General features: G+C 41.2%; 1 long non-coding RNA gene across 2 annotated transcripts in view; it reads right to left on the reverse strand.

Moving 5' to 3' along the window:
• Nucleotides 1-291: 291 nt before the first annotated feature.
• Nucleotides 292-17,380, reverse strand: part of LOC126928983 (uncharacterized) — a 45,336-nt gene continuing 28,247 nt past the window's right edge. The window contains exons 2-3 of one of the 2 annotated variants that reach the window (XR_007717027.1): nt 2,196-2,389; nt 292-2,116 (exon numbers count right to left, since the gene is read on the reverse strand). This is a non-coding gene — a long non-coding RNA (uncharacterized LOC126928983). Of the gene's footprint in view, nt 2,390-17,380 lie in introns of both variants that reach the window. The other variant, XR_007717026.1, reaches the window with a different exon arrangement.

The following is a 17,380-nucleotide window of genomic DNA, read 5'->3' on the forward strand; positions in this document are numbered from 1 at the left end:
GACGCTGCCTGTCTAGAGTTACGACGCGAGTCTCCTCGAGAGTCCACCGGTGAAATCTGAGCCTGTCCCATTTCTCGTAAGAAAAAGGAGGAGAGGCAACGCGCGGGCGGATTAAAAGGGGAAGAAAAGAAAGAAAGGAAGAAAAGTGGAGGGGAAAAATGGAAAAAAGGACTCTGAACGTGGAGGAGCTCGGGTGAGGAGGCTGTCTCGAGGGCTTCCTCGAGATATCAAACGGAAAGGGAAAGATGAATACTAGTTGGAAATTGTTGAAAAGGAAGAAAATGTTACGCGTTTTATTATTCAAAATGTATTAGACCTTGGTTATGAAACGTGAATTGTTGAGCTTGGCTAATTTTCTGTGATATTTATGACTAAGGCTGTGGTTAGAATGAATGTGTTCTACAGACCAAAAGCGAGTTCTAACAAGCATTTCAGAATAATGAAATATATAAGTCACAAGCCAAACTGATCAACTCCACTTATTGTCTTTATCTTCGCTTATTATTTCCATCTTCAATTATTATTTCTATCTCTACCTATTATCTAAATGTAATAAAAAAGAATAAGAAAAATAGAATTTGGTATAATAATTAAAGCGACTAACTGGTCAGATAATAAAGTTAAACATTACATCATCGAGAAGATATTCAACGAAAACGTATTCTGTGCATATTTCGTCTCTGACGAACGTCCATTATCTTCCAAACGATAAGTCAAATGAAATCGAGCGTGCCGTATAAGATGAAAGAGCAGAGTCATCTTTCATGGAAAACAAATTCGAAATATTCGAAGATAGATCCTGGAGGCCTTCGAATCGACTCCTTTATCTCAACGCCCGAATCTCCGTCGTCCTCATCGTTCCTAAAACAAATGAATCCACTCGAGGCGAACCGGACGAACAGGTAAGCGATGTCGAGAGCCTGTCGACCGCTCGAGGTCTGCCTCTCGATGCCAAGTTGCTTCGGCTTGCTAATAGTGCTTAATGGAATCGATAAGTTGTAGGACAAATCTGTGGCATAAAAGTCGCTCTGGTCGTAAATTCGAAAGGAGACGCAGGTTCGTCTCGAATCTCATCCTTTAGAATCCTTGCGTTATGTAAGGGCGGAAGAGATAGCGTCCTCCGCCTAGAGTAGACTCCCTTCTTGTTTTCTTCGTCGTTTTCTCATTTTCTTTTTTTTTTTTTTATTTTTACGGCTACCGTCTCGTTCTTTACGATCGCTTCAAACGTTGTTTTTATGGGTAATAAGATTATTTTCGTTCGAATGGGACCGTTTTTCGACACTAAAAGCACGAAAACGCGTTACGACATTGCCTCGTTTCGATTTGTGGTCGTTAAGCGTCGCTGTGATTTCTACTTATCCCGCTCGAGTAATCGAATGAAGTATTTCTGTTTAGTTTCACTTTCGAGGAATATCTTGAGTAACTAATTTTTTATAGTCCTACATCCATATTAACTGCCAATTCGAAACTTTTAGAAACATTCTTCCTTCTCTGAACTTTAACGAGAAACGAACAATTTCCTCGAAACTATTCAAAATCAAACCGTTTGCGTTTTTCTCCAAAATTGAAAAATTAAACGTAGAATCTTCGAAGCAAATGTTTGGTTGGCAATTAAGGATGTGTGACAGTATTTGCTGTAGCCATTGTATGTAATTCGAGACAATCGAGTTGATCGTACACACACAGAACAAAAATCCCATGAATCTCGCGAGATATGTTGGTTTCTTCTCAAATTCGTGTAGGTCGGTCGTGATTCCATTAGGGGTAGGTATCTTTGGTTGATCCGCCGGCATCCTGTCGGTCCTGGCGATTCCCTCCCGCACAAGATTCGCCAAACTCGGGAGCACTCTTTTAAGCGCCTCGTATTTCCCGTGGGAACACGACAGGCTACGACAAAAGCATGAAAAACGTTTAATAAATAAATTGATCGGGTTTCTCCTTTCTGTCTTTCTTTTATTCGTGTTCTTTCTCTGCTCCGTCCCCTTTGCTTTCGTAACCGCGTTCCCCGGGCTTCCGTCCGAAAGGTAGTCGTCCCCTCCCGTCTTCCGGAAACGCGACACCAGACGCTAGGCTCCAACTCACGTTTCATTAGCTCGCTAATACCCTGGCGACGTTTCTGCCTCCGGGAAATTATTTTTATTATATTGTTGTCGCATTGCACACAATGGAAAGCTACCGTTGGTAGCTCGGTTTACCCATATGGCTCGTTTCGAATGCCTGCAGCGCGTTGAATTTTCGAGTACCGCCGTTTCAACTCCCCGTTACTCGCTGCTGATTGTACTCCGGTTTTCGGGCACAGGATCTGGGTCGAGTCCCGGTCGAGTTTCGCCGTTTCGACCAGCGTGGCGATCGAAATCCGCATTGCGCGTGCAGAATTTTCTAAGCTGACCTGAAAACGAACAATTGCATATTTGTGTGTGAATAAGAGGAGACCCACTAAGGAAGATTGCAGTTGAAGTCGAATGAACGAAATATTCGGTTGTATGGTGAAAGAAAATCCATTAAAACGTTAGTTCTAAAGATAGAACATTTCTATGGTAAAATGAATCAGAATTTAGAAATGTATAGCACTCGTCGTCATTGGATTTTCCCCAAAATCAACCAAAACCAAATCAGTCCGTTTATACCATTGAACATTTTCCTTAGAAACTGTACTAAAATTCGCTTTATTCGATTCCACATTATACCATTCTGGATAAAGACAAACGCATCGATAGTCAGCGGGTAGGACTCGTTATTCCTGTTCGGTGGAATCGCGTTGAATAGCCGCGCGGGCAAAGCCTTCGGCCTATTGAAATGCGGAGGAACGTGTTCGCGGGGTTGCGGCGCATTCACGATTGCATAAGTGGCGCAACGGGCGCATAAAGCCTGTTGCACGGCCGCGTATCCCGCAGCGGGAGAGAGCGGAGATCGCAGAGTGCCTACTCGAGTTACTCGCCACTCGTTCACAATTGTGTCACCCCGCTGCCAGCTCTGTGTCGCGAGCAACGATTCGCAAACGGCCGTGTAATGAACGCGGCGACCGGCTATTTTTCTCTCTTTTTCTTTCTAATTTTTTTTTCTTTTCTTCGAAATCGACCGGCTGTACGGTACACCCTAATTTTCCCCGGCAGTTATTGTGCTCGATACGATTCGACTCTGTCGATCGCCGCGGGGAAACCGTGTGTACCCGGCGATGGTTTAGAATTTTTCAGCGCGACGAGTGGAGCGAGCATATGGCGTGTCGCTGTTCGAGAGGAGAATCGAATCGGTTAGTTTGCGAACTGGTCGCTGTGGTTTGTGAAACGCGACAGTCTGGAAGGTGCTTTGGTATATACGGAGAGGTATCGTGGAGAGGGAAAGGCTGCTGAGAGCGTCTGTTCCATTCTTTTAATCCTCTCGATATGGAACCATTGAAAAGATCTTTGATACGTCGGTTCAAATTGATTTTGTTGACATGGAAACATATGCGGAACAATATTTATATATTTCGTGCAATTAATTTATGACGTGATTCGTATGAATGCAAATGGAAATAATTCTGTGTTATAAAGAACATATGCACTATGCTTGTAGAAACATACTACTAGAAAATGACGACTCGATGTTTGATATCTATTATACTGTGTATGTATATTAGTAGAAATCGTAGAAGGTTCCTTGAATAAATTATTGTCCATCGTAGGTAATCTTCAGTAACTTTAAACGATTTTTAGTCATAGATCATTTAAAAATAAGGACAGATAGAAGAATCATACTATTCCACTTAAGAAAAACGTTCACCTTCGTGTCTCTTCTGTATCTCTACTTCTAAGAAAACCATTAATACTAGATCTTAAAATCCCACGAAACCAGAATACGTCAGCCTCGAAGCCAAAGAAGAGATATGGTCAATTCACTGATAAAAATTCGTAGAAATATGATTCGAACGAAGTAGGATTTATTTGGCTATCTACTTAGGAATTGCATTTAAAACCACTGGACGATTAGTAATAATATTTGACTCGTTGTTTGAATGTCTCTCGTGTTTAATATAAAACCTCATTCTCTATTTATAACAGTCTTAAGATATTCATCCCTTTGCGCTTCGACATTTACCGATATATTTTTTTCACTCTACTATGTATCCTTGGAAACACGAGATCCTAAGTGAGAATGAAAAAAGAGACGGTTCAGAGCCTAGAAAGAGACTAGTCGATTCTTCTGCTCCGAGGAGACAGCGGTTCGCCATTAGCGCAATCTAATCGGCAGGGTCCCTTAATAACAGGTTGCTTCTCGACGTTCTGACCGGGGGAAGAAAGAAAATGAGGAACGCGGTCGTGAAAGAGAGAGCTTGGTTCGGGGGTGAAAGAAAGAAGGGAATAGGCGGGGACACACTGCGGGCAGAAATTCATTCGGTTTCTCGGATATATACCATCTCTGTAGACGAAGGATTCTTTCTCTGTAATCTCACGGGCCGGGCTCAATTAATGCCTAACGACAAAACCGCGGATAGGAGAAGATGGGAAAGACCTTGAGGGGTTGCCGCGTGGGACCCAGGTCCGTAGCAAGAATGCGCTGCGCGCCATTCAGTAGATACCGCTAATTGTGAAGGCGTCCTCCAGCCGCAAAATTGCCGGGCACGCGCTCCGAGAATGCGCGTCGAATCGCCGCCACGACGTTTCCTTCCTTCCTTTCTTTTCTTCGTTCTGACTTGCGGCTGCTTGCCGCCAACTGTTCACTTTCCTGGCAGAGCTAGTCTTTCTTCTGAGAAGTCGAAAGCAACTCTTCTTCCTTCTCTTGACTCTTTCGACAGGGAAGAAAGGATTTCTTTTTTATTGCGGAGAGGGGGGGGGGAGATGGATTGGAGTTTTCAGTAGTTAGAGGACTCTGGTATTCCTTTTCCTCGTTCAGACGGAGTGTCTTCATCATCTTGGCTGTGATATCTGGATAGAGAGGAGGCTAGATATATGAGTTGTTCAGCAACCACATTGATCAACTATGTGGATTGAAAGGCAGAAAGAAGCGATGATGTTGCAAACACTATTTGTGAAATTTGCCGTTATTCTTCTTTTTGTAATAAAAGTAATTGTGACAAAATTGGAGTTGACGAATGAAATTGACAAAAAACCGGAGTTGATTAGTTTGTCATCCTGATAGATATAAAATCGTACGTGTCTCATTCTTTGACCGATCGTCGCAATAAACGTAATCTGTTTCCCGTTCCCGGAAACCCACGAAACTCTGTCATTATTTCGATAGTCAGAAGGACCTCCCTGCTAAACGAAGACACCAATATCCTCGGTGGAAATCGAGGAGAGAAACGTCTGGTTTCGGAATTACAAGCGCCGCAAAAGTGGCAGTGGGAAAAGGTGGAGTTCTAACTGTTCGTTCCATCGAATACCGTATACAGATTATGAGAAGATAGAAAGAGAAGGAACGAGAAGGATAATTCGCCTTCTAGGCGGGATGCAATCTGGCAGATTGTGGGGCACCAAAATTGCCGGGTTAGAGCAGTGCCTAGGTGGACTCGTCGCCTGCTTTCAGAAAACCAACGTGCCATTAGAGGTCGAAGAAGAGCGGCATGTTCTCCCTTCGCATCAATACTCGTCTCGACTGGATATAATATCGAGTCACCGGCGAATAATGCAGCGGCACACATCGCCAGGGTGTGCCCTCGTGAGACAAAGGGAAGGATACTGCCTCCTTTTGTTTCTATGGCCACTATGGAACGCGAACGCCATCATACTTCCTTGATCTTTGCCCGTACCCTCCTTTTCTCCTCTTCGTGTGTCACACAGGGACAACCTGTGTACGCTTTGAGGGATTAAAAGCGCAGCGAATGACGACGTCGCTTTGAGAGATTTAGTTGACCGATCTTGAGAACAGCTAGAGGATACTAATATTCCGAAAATAACCATTGGTTATAATAGATACACGTATAATGTATTATGTTCGCGTTGACTAGAATTGTTTACGAAAAATTCACGAGTTACCTTCGTACCGACTGCGAATGAATGTGCCATTGTATCTATCCTGAATATTAAGAATAACTCGCGAGTAGGAAAATAAGCAGGCTCACTGTGAATCGTTGACTTCATCCTAATTTTTTGTTTTGATCTTCATTTGATTTGTATTCCTATGTGTGAAACCTTGAGGCTTGGCTTTGTGGCATCGTCTGTGGCTTGAAATATTACCAACATAGATATATATGATAAAATTATGTGATCTCGATCGATCTATGTAATGAATAATTGAAATACAAGTGAATTGTTAACATTATGTGAAAGAAACGCTATTCCACGATGCTATAAACCAATCAAATCTGAATCGATCATTTCTTCAGCTAACTTTCTTCACCACTGCTTCATAAGCGAATAGTATTCGCCATTCGTTAACAATTTCATTGCTCATTACTCGGAAAAGTATCCGCACGATCTAAGAATACCCCGTGACCAATTTGTGATTTGCTTAAAAACGCCAATGTGAACGCAGCTTTACGATCTTCGACGAAATCCGCGATTTCTTCATTTCCTCAATAAAATACTTAACATTCTCTCGCGAGCCTGCGTTAACTGCCGCGCGTGTTGCGAAGACACGCATAAACACCTTTCGAGACAGTTACGTATGTTCTTACCGTGGCTGTTATAACCCGGACTCATCCCAAGAAATTTCCGAGCATAAAATGTGTCGAGGCGGCGATTGAATCGGTTTGGGGGCGCAAAATAAGAGGACACCCAGGTATGCGTCGTGTAGCACGCGTGTTCCACGTCCTGGCGACGCGTTATCTGCTCGTGAAGGGGCTGCAGTCGTAACTAACGAAACTCATTTAGCACGTTCCGCTCGTCGAACGGTCTCATCGGCCTGGTAATTAACATAATTAATATTCCGGCGACGAGTGGCTCCCATGGTCGAAAACAAGTCGCGTAACCTTTCGGCGGCGCAGCGTGTGGCTCTACCTGAAAAATACCTGCACGAACTGTACCGTGGAAAGAACGACGTTGAACGTGTCGTGGATACCCTCCCACTGCGAACAGTCGTGATCGATAACGGCCACAAAAGATCTGATTAATAGACAGATGGGGTTGCTTTCTCCATTTCGTTCTCGGCAAGATGCTTCCACGAGAGCGAAGAGATGAAGAAAGGATAGAAAAGCTGACGATGACCATTCAACTTTCTTGGCTTGCAAGCTTTCCGACATGACGCCCGTTGTTCCAATTTGGTAGGGTTTGGCAGAGATAGCTAGACTCGAAAGCGTAGAAAGATTGAACGATTCTCTTGATCTTAATGTTGATCTTAATCCAAGTACCGAATGGCTCGAATCTTTTCTTGGATAGCATGGTTTTAATTGTAATCTGGAGGATGAAAGGAAAGAAGGAAGAATTTTTATATCGTTTACGATTACGAAAATAAAGTCTCAATCTCCTACACCTTCTCAATTTTGAAGTGCGTATACCATGAAATAACTGGAAGATGTAAAAAACTAAAATAATACGGGTAATTTTTACTTCGTTCGAGTATCATGGAAACGAGGAATAAAAATCTACCAACGTTAAAAATTATACGCGTGTCGATGAAAGTTGATGAAACAAATTAAATTTCAGTTGTATCCAATTTACAACGAACGATACCAATAAACGAAAAACGAAGCAATGTATAGAAGTTACATCATCCAAACAATTTCATAATTTAAGACTACATATTCAAGATTGCATATAAATATCTTTGTTATACGATATTTTAAGCTTTTCAATATCCAATGCCTTTCTACATAAACTTGGGAGCCATTCACAAATCCATAGGTAGCGATGGACCGATACAAAGGAGGGTTTCAGGAGACGCCCATCGATACTGGATGTCCCTACGGCTCACCCACGGTTACAAGGGACGTGGCTGGACCTGTGTGTTCGTTCCACAGGTGCGGATTTCGTCGATTTCGCGCATCGGCGAAGACCGCTCTATCAGGCAGCTGCAGGCCACTGGACTCCCATGTTTCACCCTCTTCCTTTCTTCCACGAACGTCTCTGTCCCTCGTTCCTTGTCCTGTCCACCTTGACGTCTTCCACGATCCACACGGTCCAGAGTAACGAACGATTCCGTGCCACCGGTTTTTTACTTCTGTCCACTTCTTTTTTTCTGACTGGAGAGGGTCAGGGACTTGCTCTCTTGACAGCCTCGTGGTTTCTCGTGTATTAGAACGTAGGGCTATTGCACAATGCGTTCAACAACACCGGGCCCTTTGTGCAATACCGACGATAGCTTCCCTTTTTTTCTTCCTCCTCTTTTTCTTCAAAGACGTGTCCGTCTTCTCTTTCGCGCTTGTTTCCTTGCTCTCGTTTCGCAAGAGTGGAAAGATCTATCCGACCTTAATTCGTTCGCCAGTTCACAATGGCTGTCCGTTTTCCAGCTCGTCGGAGACGATGGAAAGCGTTGCTTTACGCCCGGATTTTCTTCTCGTCCGCCTTCTGTCATCGACCTTTTGTCTCTACTTTTCTTTTCTTCTCGAACCTTGTGCCATCCGTTTGCTTCTTGTTTGCGTGTCCCGTTTCTCGATTTACATTCGCAGTGGATTAGGTCTTTCTGCTTGGACTTTGAAATCTGATACTAACAGTGAGTTATTTCGGTTGTATCTTGCTTCTACATCTATCAAAGAGTCTCTAATGTATCTATTAGGGAAAAATGATACATCTGCAGAAATTGTGAATTAGAACAACAAATGCCGGCACCCTTAGATGTAATTACGTCGAGAACCAAATGTATTTTGAAAGGGTATTTTAGTATATAGAGATAATTAAACGAATTTAGAACCAACAAATTCATAAGTAAGTTATTTACTATCAAGGTAATATCGTCAATTCTTAACTCCAAATCGAATCGGAGTTTTTATTTCAATAGTAGACAATTTTAACAGCTTCGACGTTATAATAAATCTTATGAAACAAATTATAATTTCTCACAGTTTCATCTGCATGAAACATCGTCTAATAAACAGAATAGTTACATTAAACTAATTCTTAAAACACAGTGATTAGCGAAACTACACGTCTGTGGCAATATTAAAGTTACGAACATCTGTAGTTAAGGGTTAATGCTCGTTATCTCGGTACTAAATCCTGAATCATCATTAGAACTTGTCTTCTTCGATTTCAATTTGTCAGTGGTAAAAACTGTAAAGGAATCGAGAAACACGCATAGATACACTGTTAATCACTGGATTCCTACCTGACCGGTCGGAAGACATGGTGTTTGCGTTCGCCATCGGGCCATCCATCGCGGACGCCGAGATTCATGTAGCAAGAGAAGATTCCGCAAACACGGGGCAATTAATATCCAGCCGGAGGATCTTCTTGTTGCGGCTCATCTTTCATCGTGCGGCATGTACGAGAGACGGGTCACGATCAACCAGCACTTTTTCATCCATCAATTCTAATTGATGCCGCTCGATTTACCTCTCGACGAAGCGGTTTTTGCGCGCGGATGATCCTACGATATTCCCCATAATTCACCTTGCATCATCCCCCTTGCTAGTTGAAAATCTTGGCAATCATCGTAATGGATCCTCGCGCACGAGAAAAATCGAACGACATCTCACGAATCCGCCGTTTCTACTTAATTTGCCATCGAGTCTCGTCTATCTTCCTTCCATGAGTTGCTGACGAAACTCTATCTCAGTGAAATCCCGTTTCTCAGTGAAATATTAATTTCAATTCGTTCGGTATTCGTGGAACGTTGAATTGGAAACGTGATCGATTAAGTTTTGATATGTGTGTAAGCGTTGGATGTTTAAGCATTAAAACAGTGATCACACGGTTTAATTTGCACATGATTATTATGAATCGAGAAGGATAATTACGATAAAAAATTTTATTTTGCAGCTTTGGGTAGCATTCTTCGTAGAGGTTGCTCGAGGTAATAAATTAGTAACACGGAAACTTGATCGATATATTTTATATGGCGCAACTTGATTGACTCTTTTTCGATAGTCATTTTCAACTCACGTAGGAAATAAAATGGGTTAAGTTTAGAAACGTTACTATGAAATAAATTAAGATAGATAGATCTCGGAAAATAAAGCCAAGTGAAGGTAATATGTATCGGGAAAGATTGTTCGGATGTTGATCTTGACGACATGTTTGAAGGTCTCTGAAATCGGTGAGGTCGTCCGCTTTGTAAATAATTACCAATTTGTTTTACTAGCGAACTTGTTCTTGTCACAGAGAATTTATTTGCACTAGTAACTTACAACTTGCGATTTGTAATATTTATTCAGTAACATTAATTCAATTCTGCAAGAAGCCCTGATAGAAAGTTGATACAACCGGTAATAATTCTCGAATATACTAAGATAAAGTACGATATCAATTTTGAGAGAAAAAGTGCAGGAAACGACCCTCGTGATGCGGTGGAAGATGCGGCGTCGCGTGAAGACGTTGCGGGAAATTGAATCGAGCAAGCGTGATCCATGATAGTCATTATCGATCGTAGCCGCGGTCTCGGTCCTGATGAATGGAAACTGGTCACGTTAACGTTAACCGTAATTTCGCGATTGATGGCGGCTGCAGTTTCTGTTATATCGCGCAATGGAAGCCAATGATTCTTTCCAACTTTTTCGTTGTTAATGATCCCAACGATGAGTCTACGTTATATGCAACAAACACACGTACACACAGCAAAACACCAACACAATCAACCATAATGAAATTACTAAAATAACGAAGGAGATTGCACATTAATTACCATGCAGACATTACGTGCCGCGTTCGTTAATTCTCGCAAGTTACAATGTAACGTTCTAAGAGAAACTTTCTCGAATAAATCAACTAGAATAAATCGAAGACCTCGCTCGTGACACGACGATGAAAGAATAAAGAGAAAAACTCAACGCGATCATCGATAATTCGGTAACATCGATCGTCTCCGGATTTCACCTTATCCATGGTACATTGGACCAAAGACCAGCGGAGATACGCGGAATTAATGGAAGCCCGCCTGTGGAAAATTAATGATTTAATGGAATTTAATTGAACGTCCGGCTTTTCGTCGGGCGACACCCGGCTACGTTGATTTATTCGAAAGCGTGACGGTGTCGATCGTGACGTAATCGCTTATCTTAATCCGCGCCCGCGAGAGGATGCTTCTGCAGCGAAGGTAAATGACGTTTCTCCTTAATGACCGGGGAAACGATAATCGAGTCAGCCGCTCGACTTAACGTCGATCACTCTCTTCCTGCTATCCTTTCTTTCTTTCTTTTCGCGTACAATGGCTCACGAAAGTATTCGAACGCTTATACAAAACTTCTATGCATATATGTTATATTATGAATAAATTGTATCTTTACTTTCTACAGGAAAGCAGTTTTCAAATTCGAAACCAGTGCAATTTAAATAAAATTCTCTTTTTATTTGATATTGGAATTAAACGTAAGTTTCTTTGGATACTTCACAGATATCGATCAGAATAGTTAACATAATAGGTAAGTTATTTTATTCACGTTCTTGATTTTTCACGAAACATTGTGAATTAAGTACAAAATGTTTCAATTTACGGAGTCAGTATGGCTTTTCAAATCGGTTTCAAATTTTATCGATATAATCCTGATTGTTGTATCCCGATATAGCTTTAATAAAATTTTAAAAAGCTTCCTTGGTTTCACGCGATTTATTCATAGAAATTTTCTATGGTAAATACTTTCATGCGCTACTGTACACATCTTCCCTGTCCAATTTATCCATCTCTATCCCATATTCCGGCTCATTCAGCACCGATCTTGCTTTCTCGACACGCTTTTATTTTGAGAACGCTCTCAACTATAAATCAGATCATTTTTCTTTTTTTTACTCCATAGTGGGATTTTTTTTCGATGAAACGAGCGTGATCTCAGTCGCGCGCGCGCTCGCGCTAGCACACGTAGCCTGATTAAAACGGGTTATTAATTACGGCCTGGCGTCGACGTGAATGAATGCGATGCCATCGATAGCCACGAACACGGTGGATAGAGGTAGGACGAGGGGGTGGCTCTTTTATTTTCGTGAAAATTTCGCATCGGTACGTCGCTGAAATATGCATCGAACACACTCGCGTGCCTCGGAATCGCGGAAGGCTCCGTTGGATATCGGCGAAATTTGTGGCGTTTGAGCACTGTGTATTTAATTATCCAACGCCAACGTGTGTAATTAATATCGGCTTCTTCTTTTAAGCCGATCAATTTTAATTATAAGCACATAAAGAGCCAACGAGAGAGAGTAAGAGAGAGAGAGAGAGAGAGAGAAAAAGAGAGAGAGAAAGAGGGGGGAGGGAGAGAGAGAGAGAGAGAGAGAGAGAGAGGGATAGAGAGGCTGCCGAGAACGATGGGGATTAATGAAAAATTCATGCCGTGATCCACACTGATAATTCATGCGAATCCGCGATGTATCTCTCTGTTACGTTTATTTGGACAGAATTTTGGTTTCGCCGATCTCGGCAATATGCGTTACGTGATGTCGTATCAATGTCTCTAGAATTCATATAATTTTAAACACGATTTTAAAAAGGATCCTTGTATTAACTTTAGTAAATCGATTTTAAAAGACCTTCAAATAATTTTGTAATGATCTTTAATAGCTTTCATATCGCTTTGGAATAACCTTGACACGATACGAAACAGCCTTGGAAGATCTTTACGTGACGTTCAGTGAACCTTCGCACACCTTGACCTAACCTTAAGCATCCTCACGTGACTCTTGACAAGTACGTGTGGCTTTAACACTACCTTGAACGATCTCGACTAACCCTGAATGATCTTCAAATTTCCTTGAGAGATAGCTATGTCATGATTCCAATTTCAATGAGCCTTTGGTGTCTCTTACATGATCTACATCGATCTTCGGATCCTCTTACATAAGTTCGATTTAGTTTCAAATGATTGTACAGTAGTCTTGTTCCGCCATTCAAATAACATTTGTGGCATTAACAAAATCTAGCGTTCCAATGAATTTTCCCACATAGTAACAATATTTATCCAGCGATTCTTGGTCTAACTAATGGTTCCGAAGCATCCGTTTTATAAAAGTGGCACGGATTACTCTAGAAAACACGATTGTCCCAAGCAATCAGGGCACAGAGAAGAAGAGAAACGGTGCCTTGTCGATGAACAGAGAGACATTTTCAATAGAGAAACCGTCGTTTGAATGCTGTACAGTGACGTTTGTGTCGGGTGATGGAACGACTTCATTAATCCAAATCAGACGTCGTTGAGACCGATGTGGTTGGCCTGGCTTTATACTTATTTCGAGCTCTATAACTTCACTCGTTCCCGCTTATTACTGTTCGATCGACGGCAAAAGGTAGCACGAGCGGTTAATTGACTTTTTGAACTTTCCATCCGGTGAATGAGCCAAAGGGGACAGCTTTAAAGTTTCTGTGGAGTCGCGAAAGGGCGAAAGTCGCGATTGCACTGGTCTCCTTTTCCTCATTTCGAGAGACCACCACTCGACGTCCAAGGAGATACTCTTCTTTACGGACGAACAGAGACAAAGATACAGACGTTCATAGGTACACCGTGCTTCTATCGAGAGGCAATTAACCACAGACACTCTTGTATCAGTTTCATCCCGGCAAAGGAAATTGGCTGTTTGAAATGCGTTTTTTTATTTTGTATTGAACATTGAATGGTGATTTGCGTGTTTAATTTTTGGATAAATTATCGGCTTATGCGGAATTCTAGATGTTGAGGAGATGTTGCAGTATGGTCCAATGAGGTTATAGATTGAAAATGGATAGACTGTTCTATAAGTATTTTAAAAATTAATTGGTATGAAATTTTCCGTACAAATTCTACGTATAATAAAATAGTGTTTTAAGAACCAATGGCGATGTTAGTTGTAATATTGTTCAAATAAATACAATTTTAATAAGAAAATTTAATTTGAAGGTAATTTAATATAAATCCAGGTATTCGTTACCACTATCGAGGAATTTCACTCTCTTCGCATTTCAATCACCTTTTCACGTGCTTATCAACTTTAATGTACATTATTAACATTTTAGGAGTGGCTGGGATTTCAAAGTCTTCTTTAATCTTCACGGAAACTTCGATTACTTATTAAATCCGAATATTTTCCGCGTCTACCACTCTGGAAGATATAAGAACTCCTTTAATAACCCAGATTCGAAGTTCTCGAAACGAAATCTTCAATCCTGACCACACGGCAAGGCATAAAATATTCTATTCGATATATTTAAAATCCTCTTAAATCGCGAAACTTGCGGGGGCCGCGACGTCGATTTAAATGTCCTATCTCGATAGAACTTTTTCAAGTATCTCGCATAAAGAAATAAGAACATTTCACGATGAAAAGGAGCGACCAAGAAGTTATTCTTTTCTCGCGAGGAAATAAAGTTTCAGATCATAGCTATATATTTTCAATCAAAAAGATTCTGAACTTTTTTCCCAGAGTAATTTTACGAAGTTGCCAATCTTATTGTCCCCGATGGCAACAATCAACTCCTTCCTATCCAAGAAGCGTGCGCTCCAGCTTCGATAAATGCTTCCACAGAGGTGTTTCAACCATGTTATTGGGTCTCGATAGCACCGACCGCTCGCACGTGCAGAAACGAAACGATTCCGCGGCCGTATCACGACGTTTATGTAGTACGCCCGCGAAGTTACACTTAAGCACGTTTGTTCTGCGATGAAGTCGAGATACTACAAGTTCCTGCTACAAATCACTTGGTCTGCAAACGTATACAGGAAGTGCCGTGATAGAAAGTAGATAGGAAGCTTTGGAGAAATACTCTGAAAATTGATAACACGGAGAGGCTTCAGAATTTTTACGAGGTTTAGTTTCGTCGATAAGAGAAAAGTGAAAATTAATGATTCAATCTGTGGATGATCTAATTTTTCTATTTTTAACACAGCTGCTTATGTTCCTTCTATCTCGTTGTTGTTTCAAGAAACAGAAATACCATTAACGTTATAAGAAAGATTTTAATATAAAATTAACAGAAAAGATGCAACTTTGAAAGTTTTTAACGATAGGAAGATTCGTTCATAGATAATTAGGACCTTTTATTTCTTTTCTTTTTTTTGTTAGATAATGTTCGAATTTTTACGTTCCAATTTCACCCTTCTTTTGAACAAGAAGAAACTTTTAACATTTTTAAGAAAAACTTCAGCGTAGTATTGAAACGAGGGATGAAACTTAAGAAATTGTTTAATGTTTGTAGAAAAGCGTGATTGTGGATGAAAAATGGAGATTGTTTCGTTTGAAAGGAGTAGCGGAATTAATATTCGCCACTTATAGTAGTATTATGCAAATGTCTTGGAACTTCATAAATCAAAAGGGAGATTTCTAACCAACGATCTATTAGCAACTGATCCCGGATCTCCAGACTCGGAACTTGGTAAGCTTTTCGCATTACCTAAGGAATAAGGTATAAGGAAAGCCCGCGAAGCTCTGACAAAAGGGAGATATTCCAACAAAATAAATTAAATTTCCTTGAATTTTGTTCGTCGTTCAGCTAAGACACCTTTAATACAGATTCATCAGCAAACAACCGTAGTAGCCATTCAAACTTTCGGAGTTTCAGCTGGAAACGAGAATGGAGTACAGATATTTTTTCTTCGTGAACTAAACTGGCAGTTTCTAGAGAATAATAGCAGCCATTTCGCGTATAACCTTGCTGAGTCGATTCACTCGAGCGATCTTTCTCCCGAGAATCGCCTTCTCGTAGTTTAGATGGAATATGAACGAATAGAATGAATCAACGATACTGGAAGATTTCCTGATCGGTGAGTCACTTGTAGATAACCTTTAATCTTGAAGACCGACCTAATTGAAGTGGCTCTTCGTCGACTTTAGAACTGGAGTGAAAATGGGTTATTGATGATCTAAAAATACACATCTTATTGCATCAACTGGATGGACAGCATCCGCAGGGAAACGATAGTTCGTGGAACCTGATAACTTCTAAATAAGTCAACATAGACCACATCGAACCTCAGTTTAAATGTTGCTTCAATGAATTGTGCGAAATCTAATTTATTCAATTCTAGAGAAAGACAGTAAGAATTTCAATACAAAATTTATCGTCCTTTTGAATTACTGAACACGTAAAATTTCCACAGCTATTAAAATGTACAAAGAAACATATTTTACACTTTTTCTTCAATATAAATATAACTTTATTTAAATTAACTTTCACAACAACGTACATGATCTTCAGAACTTCAGATTTGTAACTTGTTCAAGCCTGACAAATATCACTTTGCCATGCAACAATAGTATTTCAACTATTGTAATTTCGACCTTGAACTTGACAAGTTTACAATTATTACTCCACCTAGAAAGTTCATAACAATAAAAAGACAGTTGTTGATTCCACTATATTCCGATACTACAGTGACTCATGGCGGATAACCTTTACCCTTTCGCGCATCTGGAGCAGTTCCACGTTTCCGTATCGCGACTGGAAGGTTGGAAGGTGGCGCGAAGGAGCGGCGGAATGGCGTGCAAAATCCGGCAAATTATCGTCGCACGGCTACTTACGTCTCGAGGCGTAGCTAGGAAACTGGAAACACGCGATAAAGAATTTTTCCACGTGCACGTAGGTCCAGGCACACGATGGGAAACACAAGTTTAGCGTAGCATGTGATTTCGTATCGGCTATGGAATATTGCGAAACCGGTTGCCCTCGTTGATAAAAGCGGAAAGAGAGAAAAGCAACCGATATTCCGTGCACGTTCGATTTCGAGGTATCGCACGTGCGATACTCGCCGATTGCGTAACGCGAGTCCTCGAGAAAACTCGAAAGAATCTTACGGACAAATCGCGGATCCGTTCCAATTTTGCATTTATTCAATCGTTTCGATTCCACGCGTCTATTCCACGAAGACTCGGCTCGATAAATTGTAATGGTCTCCTTGTAATCGGCATTTCAGGGCGCAACTTGGAATCCCGTCAACGATATTCCGTTTCCTCTTCGTTTCTTCTATTTTCTTTTTTCTTTTTCTTTTTTCTTTCTTTTCCCGGATGGGCTGGCTTCCAGTTGATTCCAAGTCGCGTTACAGCGCGCGTGCTTCGACTTCGTGGTGTTTTTCCTCGCGGCGAGGCATGCGCGACAGAAACTGGACGTCCTGCTTTTATTTACTGTGGACGAGGACCGCGGCTACGTCCAGTCAATTAACTCGTCCCCAGGAAAAACGACGGGCACAGGGCGCTATAGCGCGACCGCTCCCGCGGATTCCGCGCGAGATACGCGCGATTGTGGGAGGAATACGTAATAGGGACAACGAGCTTCGCGTGATGAAGATTCTTCCTGCTTGGTTACAATGAGGGAGTCTGTGATAATTAAACTGTGCATTTTTATGCAATTTCATATTTTCATTAATATAGCTAAGGAAATGAGACTTGCATAAAAATTTATTTCATTTGTTAAATATTAT

This window comes from Bombus affinis, chromosome 2 (assembly GCF_024516045.1).
Source record: "Bombus affinis isolate iyBomAffi1 chromosome 2, iyBomAffi1.2, whole genome shotgun sequence".
NCBI classification, from domain to species: domain Eukaryota; kingdom Metazoa; phylum Arthropoda; class Insecta; order Hymenoptera; family Apidae; genus Bombus; species Bombus affinis.